Genomic DNA, 13,425 nt, shown 5'->3' on the forward strand with positions numbered 1-13,425 from the left:
TGCGCTCTGATTACCTTAATCACTCCTGATGCAGCACGCTACGCTACGCGTATTGCAAAATCTCTACACAATCATAGTTATCAAATATACAGTAGTCCTATACAATATTAGTAGCGGCAGAATTTAGGTTGTCGCCTTGTACATCGCTGTCTTGTTCACACAGTACATGTGAGCGCATTCTTACCAATTGATACTTTTAGCTGGCTTGACCTCACTACACATTTTTCCATACGATAGACATTCTGTTTCTCTCTGTTCCAGCTAGTGCTGCTTTCAGGAAGCCATCTTTTCTTTTGAAATCTATAAGTTTTTGTTGCTCTCGCTTACAATCGCAACGTAATACGTCTTTGCGCGCACAGATGGCTCTGCTGCTTCGCATATCTGCAGTGGCGTAGCTCGCTCTAAGCATTTGGCGTTGCTTGTCATCGCACAACAGGTCTCAAGGTGCGTTTACAAGGGCCATATTTTACGGAAATGTGCAGCCGCAATAGCGCTGTCATCAATGTTGCTGCAATAAACGCTATTACTGCGGGATGACTGGGCAATATTTCACATCGAACAGGCTACTGCAAGTAGTTGCTGACGTCTTGCTGAAGTGTTGCTGGTTTTGTCCACAGGAGGAGGAGACCGCTTAAGGGGACCACACCCTGCCTATCTAACCCATGTATCCATTTTATAGTTTTTAAGAAATACTATTTTAAATTTATTAACAAAAATATTAATTTTTTGTGCAGAAAATAGTTTTTTGTGGCTTCCTAATGGGGAATGTTAATGAATGTAGCACCAGAGGTGGCTTTTATGCTATGCAAGGACTGAAAATTTCATTCATTTATCTATGATAGTTTCTGATTTAATGGGGCATATGTACTGAAAATTTTAGTTTGTGGGAAATTGACTTTAAAGGAAAAACTTTTGAAATTTGTTACTTACAGTTAATTAAAACTGTCTTGCACTATATGATGGCCCTTCTTTGGCCTCTAGCAGGTCTTCCAGCTTTTTTTTTTTTTTTTTTTTTTTTTTTTCATCTTCCTGGATGTCTGTCTTGCTTTCTTGGCCATATTAGATGCAGACCTGTCTGCATTGGCTATCCTCATTTTATCGCAATGTTTCAGCCCAGTGATCATATTTTCACCAGCATTAATTCTATGCATGCCTACAAATACAGTTTTAGGAAGGCTGTTCCAAATTATGCTGTTGAAACATTCATTTGGGTTGTGTGTCTGCCCATGCAGACATTTCATTACATCAGGATGAGCCAAGTCTCTGAAAATAGGTTTAATTGCTGTAATAACAGCAGCAGGAAGAGAATGGTGGTGCAGTCAGTTTTTAAATTTATTTGGTGGTTGATGTAAGTTCATCACTGTACAAAATGTTCTCCCTGCAGCCATGCTCTTGCCAATAGATTGTACGTGGCACATAAACACAGTTGGTAGGAAAAAACCCTTTAAATGCTCCAAAATTTTTTTTCAGCAAAATCCTTTTCAGAGTACTTAAATAAAATCTTAATCTATCGAAATACGATGAAAATCGAAAATCGATATTTTTTTTTTTTTTCGAAATGAACCACTGTGTGGTCCCCTTAACTTGTTTGTGCCATGTCTTCCTCAGTCCTTGTCTTGAAATGGTTCCCAATTTTGAGTACCGCGGAATAATACAGACCGTCTGAGAATGGTTCTGATGGTTTGTGAGCAGGATATTGGAGACTGCAGAGCGTTAAAAATATTGATGCTTGATTCAAGGCACTATTTGTCTTACTGCTGAGCCATTTTCCCCACAGATACTTTGACCATCTTGTTGTTGCTGAATTTTTATCCCCGTAATGCCTCCTTGAGGGGATCAAATAAATGAAAATCCGAGGAAGCTAAATCTGGACAGTAAGGAGAAAGACATAGTGTAGGCTGACCAGACGTTGACCAGTCAAAATACAGGGTGTCCCACTCAAACCTCCCTGATTCCAAGGACCCAGGAGAGAAAAGCACAGTAGATACAATGAAAAATGCACCACATTGTAGAGCATATCAAAGAATTTATATTCCCACGTCACAAGTGCCAAGTGCAGCATGGTCGTATGAAGTGAAAATGGCGACTCCACAGCAGCACGTGCAAGCAGTAGCGTGGATTGCAGAAACAAAATCGCCGATTATTAGATTATCGTTTAGTGTATGAACGTGATACACCTGATTTGAAAACAAGGAATAGTATAGGAAATTTCTAACAGGAAGTGTTTTGAAAAATTCTGGCGGTGTACATTATGGAGTTTCAGAAGAGACAGTGGTGTACATCAGACGAACGTTTCTCAGATGCCCACGTAAGTCAATTCGTCAAGCATGTAGGCAACTTGATGTACCTCGATCAACGTTGCATCGTGTAGTTCACCAGCGTCTTCGTCTGTGTGCTTACAGAGTGCAAAGTCTGCAACATCTGACGACGAACGACAAACCACGCCGACAACAAATTGCTGCTGCGTATTGGTATGGATGTCAGCTTCCTGGAACGATGTTTATTCTCAGGTGAGACAACCTTACATTTATCGGGAAGCGTTAATAGGCATAATGTTCAGATTTGGGGTTTGCAAAAATCTGCTCGTTGTCATTGAACATGCTCGTGATAGCCCTAAACTAAATGTCTGGTGCTGGCTAATGCATGGCAGGATTGTTGGACCGTTCTTCTTTGCGGAACAAACAGTGAATGGGTCAGTGTATCTGGACATGTTGGAGCAGTTGTGTACCCTCAGGCACAAGTCTTGCAACCCAACATCGTATTTCAAGATGGAGCTCCGCCACATTGGCCTAATTCTGTTCGCATGTTTCTGGATAGGAAATTTCCCAGTCGTTGGATCAGATCCATTGCCTAGCCACCACGTTCACCCGCCGTCACGCCGCTTGATTTCTTCGTGTGGCGATTTGTGAAGGACTGCGTGCATGCGACGAAAGTGGATGATATTCCTACGTTGCGACATTCACTAATGCGATTGCAAAAATAACAGAGGAAATTTTACAAAGAACTTGGCGAGAAATTGAATGTAGACTCGATATTCTTCGTGCTGCAAATGGTTAACATGTAGAGGTGTATTGATGTTAAATTCTTTGAGATGCTCTACAATGTAGTTCATTTTTCATTGTCATATCTATTGTGGCTTTTTCTTCCTGGGTCTTTGAAATCGGAGTGGTTTTAGTGGAAATCCCGGTGTATGCGGTACATATGTCCCATCCCGTCTTTCAATAACCACCCGTTTATTTTGAACTGGTTTGTTTCTAACAACGGAACCTTCCCATCGCACCCCCCTCAGATTTAGTGGTAAGTTGGCACAGTGGATAGGCCTTGACAAACTGAACACCGATCAATCGAGAAAACAGGAAGAAGTAGTGCAGAACTATGAAAAAAATAAGCAAAATATACAAACTGAGTAGTCCATGTGCAAGATAGGCAACATCAAGGAGATTTTGAGCCTAGGAGCGACGTGGTCCCGTGGTTAGCGTGAGCAGCTGTGGAATGAGAAGTCCTTAGTTAAAGTCTTCCCACGACTGAAAAGTTTAATATTTTATTTTCAGACAATTATTATCTGTCCGCCCATCTGCCCAATGTTATCAGCTTTTTGGGAGTGATTATCACATCCACAAGAAAACATAAATCGGGCAAGGTAGAAGAATCTTCTTACCCATTCGCCAAGTGTACAAGATAGGTGTGTTGACAACATATTCCTGTCATGTGACGCACATGCCGTCACCAGTGTCGTATAGAATATATCAGACGTGTTTCCCTGTGGAGGAATCGGTTGAGCTATGACCTTGCGATATAACGTTTTCGGTTCACATTGGAGAGGCACGTCCTTTTCGTCTACTAATGGCACGGTTTAGCGGTGCGGCCGCAAAACACAGACACTAAACTTACTACAGTGAACAGAGACGTCAATGAACAAACGGACAGATCATGACTTTGCAAATATAAAGAAATTAAACCTTCCACTCAAGGGAAGACTAGAACCAATGACCTCTCGTTCCGCAGCTGTCCACACTAACGACGGGACCACGGCGCTCCTGAGGATATATTGTCCTTGAAGTTGCCTATCTTGTGCATACACTACTCAGTTTGTATACTTTGCTTATTTTTTTCATAGTTCCAGATAGCTTCTTCCTGTTTTCTCGATTGATCTGTGTTTAATTTTTCAAGGCCTATCTACTGTGCCAACTTGTAACTAAATCTGAGGGGGGTGCGGTGGGGAGGTTCCCTTGTAAGTAGCGTGTAACATAAGCAAATGTAGAAGAAATGTGGTCGTACCGAAAGAATGAAGAAAATACGCTCTTTGATTAACTAAATTGGTTGAAGTACGATTTTATACGTTCTTCACCTATTAGTACGATATCTTTATGCATTCAGCGATCTTACGAATTTGTTACTGTGAAGTCTTGCCCCACTAATGCGCCGAAGTATCGTGACAGGACGTTACTAATATCCAGCAGTTCTCCCGAAGTATCGTGACAGGACGTTACTAATATCCAGCAGTAGTGGTGGGCAGGAAATCGCGTATCAGTTAGAAATCACAGTGACTGAGAAGTCACAGATATCACAGTAGCAACTTTACAGAATCTAACTGCGATTTCAGTCACAGTTAGCAGTCGCAAGTAGTATTTCACATTCAAAGACGTGAGCCATCTATTGGTCGAATTTAGCACTGCTTTCTGTGATTTCAGTGACAAGTCGCAACTAAGAGTCGCAAGTAGCAACTAAAAAGCGCAGTTAGCACTGCCATCTGTTGAGCAAAGTTCATACTACGCTATTCGCTACCGAGTCAAACTGCGATTTCTGTGACAAATCGCAACTAAGAGTCGCAAGTAGCAACTAAAAAGCGCAGTTCACATACCTTTCCTAGTGTCATCTGTTGACCGACGTACGTACTTCGTTATGAGAGCCTTGTGCCTCACGAGATCGATGTGCTATGTGTGCATATGAAGGGCTTATTTCAATAGTGGTACAAGTCCATTTTTGTTCATTTTGAGATTCTGAGTCGTAAAGTTAAATGAGCGCTGAAAAATCTGCAGTTGAGATACCAGAAATATTCAAGCATATGGCTTCTTGCTAGAGATGAACCTTTATTTATATTTGTTTGGATCACTAATTTCAGAAGCATTATAGACAGAAAAGTGGAGGTAATGGACTTGTACCACTATTGAAATAAGCCCTTCATATTACATAACGACATGCACATTCAGCATCAGTTATAGTTGGTCAAATACTGCTGTGACTCTGAATGTATTATATTAATAAGAAGCAACATTGCCTTCTTCTCCTGAAAATATCAAGTAACGTAACAATTGTGTTTGATTCTGCTTCCAATATGACAGTTTTGGTTAATACTCCACATGTCTACAGGACTTTGCAATGTCAACACAGCCGAACTCAGACATCTGTATAAGTGTAGAGAAATGAAAACGGTCATATGAATGCCTCACTTTTGTTCCGACACAGTTCAAGACTCGGGAGAAAAGTTTTACACCTGGTGTTCTACATTGCAACTTCACACACAAGAACTTTTTGTCGACACTACTACCACCTACATAAGTAAGCTTTTCCTGTGTTACTTTCAAGTAATGCACTTAAGCTATTCCTGATTTAACTGGAAGATCTGTACTTCCCACTTTCATATCAACAGCCTCAAAATGCATATTGTAGACTTTGGGATATGTTACAGGTCAGTGTCACACCAAGATTGTGGAGAAAGGGGGGGGGGGGGGGGGGGGGAGCGGCATGTCACTCTCCAACAAGTGTTTACCAATAAGTAAGTGGCGGAAAATTATGGGTATAGGACAGCTTAAACATGTGGAAAATGAGATTTTTATTATTCACTCAATGTATTTAACATTTATTATTCCTTTAAAATCGCACAACAACTTCAATAAAACACTTTAATCAGTCACACACTTATTTCATAATTATTTCACTTTTAAACTGCAAATCCTCTAAGAGCTGTCTTGAATCTTCACGAGTCTCTCTCAACAGCCTTGATGTGGATAGATACGTACAGCAACCAGTAATCAGGGTCAGAACTGCGTCTGCAAAAACACAAGGATTATTAAACAATTTTTGCTGTCACTAATTACTAGCAATATAATTGACAGAGTACATTGCTAATATTTGCTATAATGAATATCACATTTGCAAGAACGATCTCACTGAAGTAATTAAGTCCATCGAAACGCTTAGAAACTAACCTCTCGTCTGACGAAAACGGTCTAAAGACGCAGTGGCAATTTCTTCAGATCTGTTGACAGTGATATTTTGAGTTATCACTTTACTGAGTGACTGAAATGTAGTTCAGGTACCTGTGAACATAACAATATGTTAGAATTCATTTTCTAAACACGAACTATTACGGTACTGTATGGCTACTTACATATTAATTACACTATTAATATTTTCACAGTTGTTTCTTTAATACAAAATTAAAGCCAACGGAAGAAAAAACGTAAAACATACTTACCAATGACAGGTTTGTTGAGATGCGATTTTCTGTGTGGACAGATGTAACTTTTTCTTCCGGTGGTAAGTAGCAGGAGTAGCAGGAGTCGCGGAAGTCGCGGAAGTCGCAGTGGCGGAGGGATACACGACCTCGTTCCTTAACTGCGACAAATCACAGTTAAGAATAACAGATACTGAAAAGTAGCATTCACAGAAATCACTGATATCGGAAAATCGCAGTTTAGCCCATCACTATCCAGCAGTTCTCCCGTATATTTATGGAACAATCAGCACCCTGGGAAAAGCTCTAAACCCACAGCATCCATATCACTAAGACCAATGACCACTCTGTGGCCCTAGTATTTACTTTGCTTTGGTTGTTAATAGTGAGGGGTGGGATTGGGAGGGGGAAGGAGCAAGGTTATGTTGGAATACCCGCAGATTAACTGCAGGCAGGGAGGAGGAAAATCGCGTACATTTTGCATACCCACGAATTGTTCTTGTCTACTTTATCTAACAAGCTTGTTCATACAATATGTGAGCGCAGTCTTACTAGCTAGTACGTTTATCAGATTCTAGATCACTGCGCTTCATGCCATACAATAGACAGGTTTGTCTCTTTTTCTATTCCAACTACTAGTATTTTCACAAAGGCAGTTATTTTTTTATCTAAAATCTTTTCTCAGGTCCCTGAATGACATTCGTGCACTCCACGCTCATAGTCGCAATGTAATACGTCTTGGCACGCATAGATGGCTCTGCTGCTTTCGCATATCTGCAGTGGCGTAGCTCGCTCCGTGCTTTCTGCGTTGCTAGCCAACGCCCACGCAGTCTCGAGATGTGTTTACATGGACGAAATTTTACTGCAACATGTGGCCGCAATGATGTTTCGTAAGTGTTGCTGCAATAAACGGCAATATTTCGGGGTGACTGGCAATATTGCTAATTGAACAAGTTGTTGCAAGTAGTCCGACGTATGTTATCATGATTGTCCCCATAAAAATATATTTTGACAATTTGCTTTACTTTTTTAACTCGCTGTCATTAGCAGTAACAATTTTCATTTGCCTTTCCTTTAAAAGCAGGTCAATAATGGTAATGAGGCAGTTTTTATTCCAAACACGAACCGTTGTACTAAAGTGGTCTGAATATAAATAATCTGGAATTCCTGCAACACAGTGATTCTTATAGGCATTTCCGTCATGCGAAACATCTTTAACAAAACTTTCTACGTCACTACTACTACTACTGAGACTGCGGATTGTATAAACACTTTGTCCAATTTTCGAAACATACCGAACACGTCAAAAAATACGTGATACTCTGTAGATCTTACTCTAATAATAGACTTATTAAGCGAAGTAGCTTATATCATAATACCTGTAAGCTGTTTCTGATTATCCATTCCAGTCCAGAACATTAGTAAATATCCCCCTTCTCCGGAAATGTGAAATATAATTACAATATTGGTAAATTCAGTCTGCTGAAAAGAATGGATATAAAAATATATAGTTGTTTGTAAACTGCTGCAGTTGGATATGAACTCGAGAGAGAAGTATATAAAGCTCCGCTACTTAAAGATAAAATTCAGCTCCACATTAATGAAGGAAAACCAGTGTCCTTGATGCTGCGAAAATCGGTGATAAACACGAGATTTACACCAATTTATCTGCGCAGCCCTCTACATCCAGAAACTAACAGAATTAGTCAGTGAAGGTAATAAGAACTAGAACATTCTCGTCATCAAAAAATTAGTTGTAATTCGGTAAGAAAATAAATTTAACTACCTTTACAGTTATAGGGTATATTTTCGAGGACTTTATTGTAAAGTGAACTGCAGGTCCAAAAAACTGCATAAGCAGCTTCGGTACTTGGGCACATTCTGAACATTGCGTTTACTTTCACAAGACTAAAAACTTAATTAATTAACAATTTTCAATTACGTGTGGAATGAATTAAACAGTTTTTTGCCCTACAAGACGAATGTAAGCTTTCGCTGTATGCCTCCAGGAAGCGCTATATCGGCACCAAGATACGCTGCCCACATACACAACTTACAATGTGCCAAGAGAGTATAATTTCGTTCACTAAATGTTGACCTGGTCAATTTCAGGACTTCTAGAGAGTCATGCCAGGCAACAGTCATTGCAACATTACAGAATACTCAATGGTGCCAACCCACTGTAATTTCATTCACAAAATTGCGCCCTGGTCAGTGTAATCGCTCCTAGGGCTGAGGCTACGCTTGTTGCAATATCTCAATACACTGAGCGAGTTGACGCAATTTCTATTCTTCGAAATTATTTATAGAGTGGGAAGAGGAGTGTGAAGGAACAGAGGAATTCAGGAATCCCTGTTAAGTTGTAAGCAGGAATAATACAGGAAAAATTTACATGTTTGCATGAACATACATTAAGCAATCTTGTTCACATAGTACGTGTGAACGCATTATTACTAACTCATATCTTTTTTCAGAATCTAGCTCGCTACACGCTCTGCAGTACAGTAGACATATTGTTTATGTCCCTGTTCCAGCTACTGCTACTGCTACTTCCTACTTTCAGGAACGCATCTTTTTTTTAAAACAATATATATATAATCTTTTGTTTATGGAGTATACGCCTTGGGACACCCGGCAAAATCCCGGGAATTTTTTCATCCGGGAGAAAACCGGGAAAACAATGGAATGTTTATAACTTTGACTGGTAACAACTGATACTCTTTAAAAGAATATTGCTGTTTTCAGCTATTGGAGAATAATACTGCAGATATGAAACAGAAACAAGAGGAAAAACGTAAATAAATAAAACTTGCGTTGCAAAGGAAATGCGCCATTTACAACAACAAAATATACTGCACATACAAGCGCCAGCCAGTAGCAAAATGTGTCAAAGGCTTTATGACGAAGACCATGTAATACTTCATAACAACAAACTGCATCCGACGTGCGTGACGTCACAACTGTACTGTAAACAATTCCATTAAAAGTTCTAACATCTTCAAATGATTTAGGAGCACAAAAGTGAATAATTTCAGTATAACTGAGAAATCAAAATCCTTTGGATACATAACATACATGCATGTAATCATTTTATCACCACCCCATACCCTCCTCTTACATTTTTTCTTCAGCATTTACCCAAACGTAGTGCAAAGACATGTCAGTATATTGTTAAACATGTGACAAAAATCAGTTTCATTTAATGCAAATATGAAGATGCATTTTTTAAAGAAAAATGTTGCTTACATTGATCCAACTTATTGGCCTTTCTCAAGTTTGGGTACTTAATCAATCTGAACTTCTTTATTACCATGTGTTCTTTCATCCCCTACTTCTGTAGCTGCACTACCATATCCTTTATGTATGTATTTATAAATGTATTTAACACTTTAAACTGTCATGCAAACTTCAACATTCAAATGGCAATCAAATTTAGGAAGTATGGATTGAACGGTACAAAATAACGACTGTCAAGTGATTGTCCTCAAACATTAATGCTAATACCACTAAGACACCCTCTGTACAATGTATATTGGATATATTTTGTCACCAATGGCTCAATTAATTCAATTATTTTAGCCTTGAACACTTGCACAATAATTTTTCATGTGATTTGATAAAAATATTTAGGAAATTTTTTGTGCAATTGCCATCTCTCATACACACAGGGTTTTGATTAAGTGCACCATATGGTTGAAGCAGCAAATCTTTTGTAACATACACACATTGTTTACAGTGTGTTTGAATAACAGGAATTTCTGCACATAGGACATCATCAATATCACAAATGTTTACTGTATTATAGATTTCACTTAGAATGATTACAATATGGGCAAGAAGCAACACTCTTTTAAATTAAGTAGTGTAAATGATTGCCTAAGCTTTACCGAAAATGTGTTTTGTCGCCAATGTCTCAGTTAATTCCTTTATTTTAGCCTTGAATACTTACACAATAATTTCTGAAAGGAAATTAGCATGTTTATGCTGATAAATTTCCAGTCAACTAGGATTGCAAGTCATTGTAAATAATGTTTTCCCAAAATGATGAACAATGAACATGACATCCAAGTAGTTCTGATACAGATTTCTTGGAGAACCATTACATGAAGGAGGCAAAATATCTCATCTTGCAATATTTGCAGTATCAATCAGGTTTAGTAGTAAACAATAATGTAAGTTGATATAAATTTCTGACCTTAGGACAGACTGATTTTTCTTACAAAATAGCCTCCTACCTTAAATATGTACATACTTTACAAAAATGCTCTGCAGAAATAATTTTTGTGAATGATGTAAAAGGCTGAAATCATCTTTAATTGAAAGGCAATAGCATGTATATTGCAACACAGTCATTTTATTTCTAGGTAGCGGATGTATTTGATGTGTTATGGAACAAATTAGCATGCCATTCAGTGTCTCCATTAGAAAATGATTGATCTAGTGAGGAAACTAAAGCCGAGTGTTTTGGACTGCACCAGTGTAAACACACTGCATTTCCTTCAAATACACTCCTGGAAATGGAAAAAAGAACACATTGACACCGGTGTGTCAGACCCACCATACTTGCTCCGGACACCGCGAGAGGGCTGTACAAGCAATGATCACACGCACGGCACAGCGGACACACCAGGAACCGCGGTGTTGGCCGTCGAATGGCGCTAGCTGCGCAGCATTTGTGCACCGCCGCCGTCAGTGTCAGCCAGATTGCCGTGGCATACGGAGCTCCATCGCAGTCTTTAACACTGGTAGCATGCCGCGACAGCGTGGACGTGAACCATATGTGCAGTTGACGGACTTTGAGCGAGGGCGTATAGTGGGCATGCGGGAGGCCGGGTGGATGTACCGCCGAATTGCTCAACACGTGGGGCGTGAGCTCTCCACAGTACATCGATGTTGTCGCCAGTGGTCGGCGGAAGGTGCACGTGCCCGTCGACCTGAGACCGGACCGCAGCGACGCACGGATGCACGCCAAGACCGTAGGATCCTACGCAGTGCCGTAGGGGACCGCACCGCCACTTCCCAGCAAATTAGGGACACTGTTGCTCCTGGGGTATCGGCGAGGACCATTCGCAACCGTCTCCATGAAGCTGGGCTACGGTCCCGCACACCGTCTTCCGCTCACGCCCCAACATCGTGCAGCCCGCCTCCAGTGGTGTCGCGACAGGCGTGAATGGAGGGACGAATGGAGACGTGTCGTCTTCAGCGATGAGAGTCGCTTCTGCCTTGGTGCCAATGATGGTCGTATGCGTGTTTGGCGCCGTGCAGGTGAGCGCCACAATCAGGACTGCATACGACCGAGGCACACAGGGCCAACACCCGGCATCATGGTGTGGGGAGCGATCTCCTACACTGGCCGTACACCACTGGTGATCGTTGAGGGGACACTGAATAGTGCACGGTACATCCAAACCGACATCGAACCCATCGTTCTACCATTCCTAGACCGGCAAGGGAACTTGCTGTTCCAACAGGACAATGCACGTCCGCATGTATCCCGTGCCACCCAACGTGCTCTAGAAGGTGTAAGTCAACTACCCTGGCCAGCAAGATCTCCGGATCTGTCCCCCATTGAGCATGTTTGGGACTGGATGAAGCGTCGTCTCACGCGGTCTGCACATCCAGCACGAACGCTGGTCCAACTGAGGCGCCAGGTGGAAATGGCATGGCAAGCCGTTCCAGAGGACTACATCCAGCATCTCTACGAACGTCCCCATGGGAGAATAGCAACCTGCATTGCTGCGAAAGGTGGATATACACTGTACTAGTGCCGACATTGTGCATGCTCTGTTGCCTGTGTCTATGTGCCTGTGGTTCTGTCATTGTGATCATGTGATGTATCTGACCCCAGGAATGTGTCAATAAAGTTTCCCCTTCCTGGGACAATGAATTCATGGTGTTCTTATTTCAATTTCCAGGAGTGTAGTTCCAGCAGTCACATCTGTTTGAATTGTCTCGTTGTAAAGTTAGATGTCTAATTTTTTAGTAAATACAGTAACCATACAAATTTCTCTATTTTCATTTTCCACTCTTTCACAAAAAGTGATAGGTGTGTTGTTATTCAACAGGAATTTTAGTATTACATTGTTATCAGTATAGCATGACTGATGATTCTTCATTCAGTCTATAGCAAAGAGCAGCATCGATGTCATAAAAATATAATTGTGTATAAGATGGTGAATGATCATACGTATAAGTCATTGGAACTGACCTATGATAAAAAATATCATGAATATTAAAGTGATATAAGCCTTATAAAGCTCTGTGTGAAGTTTTGGCTTCAGAAAGGATCATAGCAAATCCTGCATCATATTGCAAATACTGAATTATGGAAATAATTCTTTGATTTCTCTTAACTTCTTGGATCATTTGACATGCATCCTTGATAAAGCGCATTGAAAAATGCCTTCTAGGCATAGCCTGAAACAAATATAGTTTGTGTGTAGCAGTGAAGTCAGAAGTCATAGTTATTTAATTTTAAGCAATTAAAAATTGCAAATTTCATTCAGACTATCTGGTAACAGCAGCAAATGACCACAAAATTACTCTTACAGAAAAGTAAGTGAAATGATGGTGCCAATGTACAATGTTATTTAGTCTTCATTATTGTCATATTTTGATTTCCAATGCTAGGATCATTAACCCAGCAGTGATCGCATTGTAGCTGCCTGGTATGCCTGTGTTACTATAACTGAACCACACGAAGATGAAGGTCCCTAGCATGCAATTTCACAAGACGACGTTACTTTTGTATGTCATTTTTACTATAGTACCTGATGGGTACACAGGGGGCAGCACTTCAACTATCGCTGTTCACATATTGGAGATTTTAATGTGTGATAGAGAAGGTGTCATCATGATTATGAAACCATCTATTTCACAAAAGCTACTTAGTTGTTGTTTTTTTTTCCACATTTATGGATAAGTACCTTTAGAGTTCTTTAGGATTCTTTGACCACCTTGTATAATTA

Source organism: Schistocerca americana, chromosome 10 (genome assembly GCF_021461395.2).
Source record: "Schistocerca americana isolate TAMUIC-IGC-003095 chromosome 10, iqSchAmer2.1, whole genome shotgun sequence".
Lineage (NCBI taxonomy): Eukaryota > Metazoa > Arthropoda > Insecta > Orthoptera > Acrididae > Schistocerca > Schistocerca americana.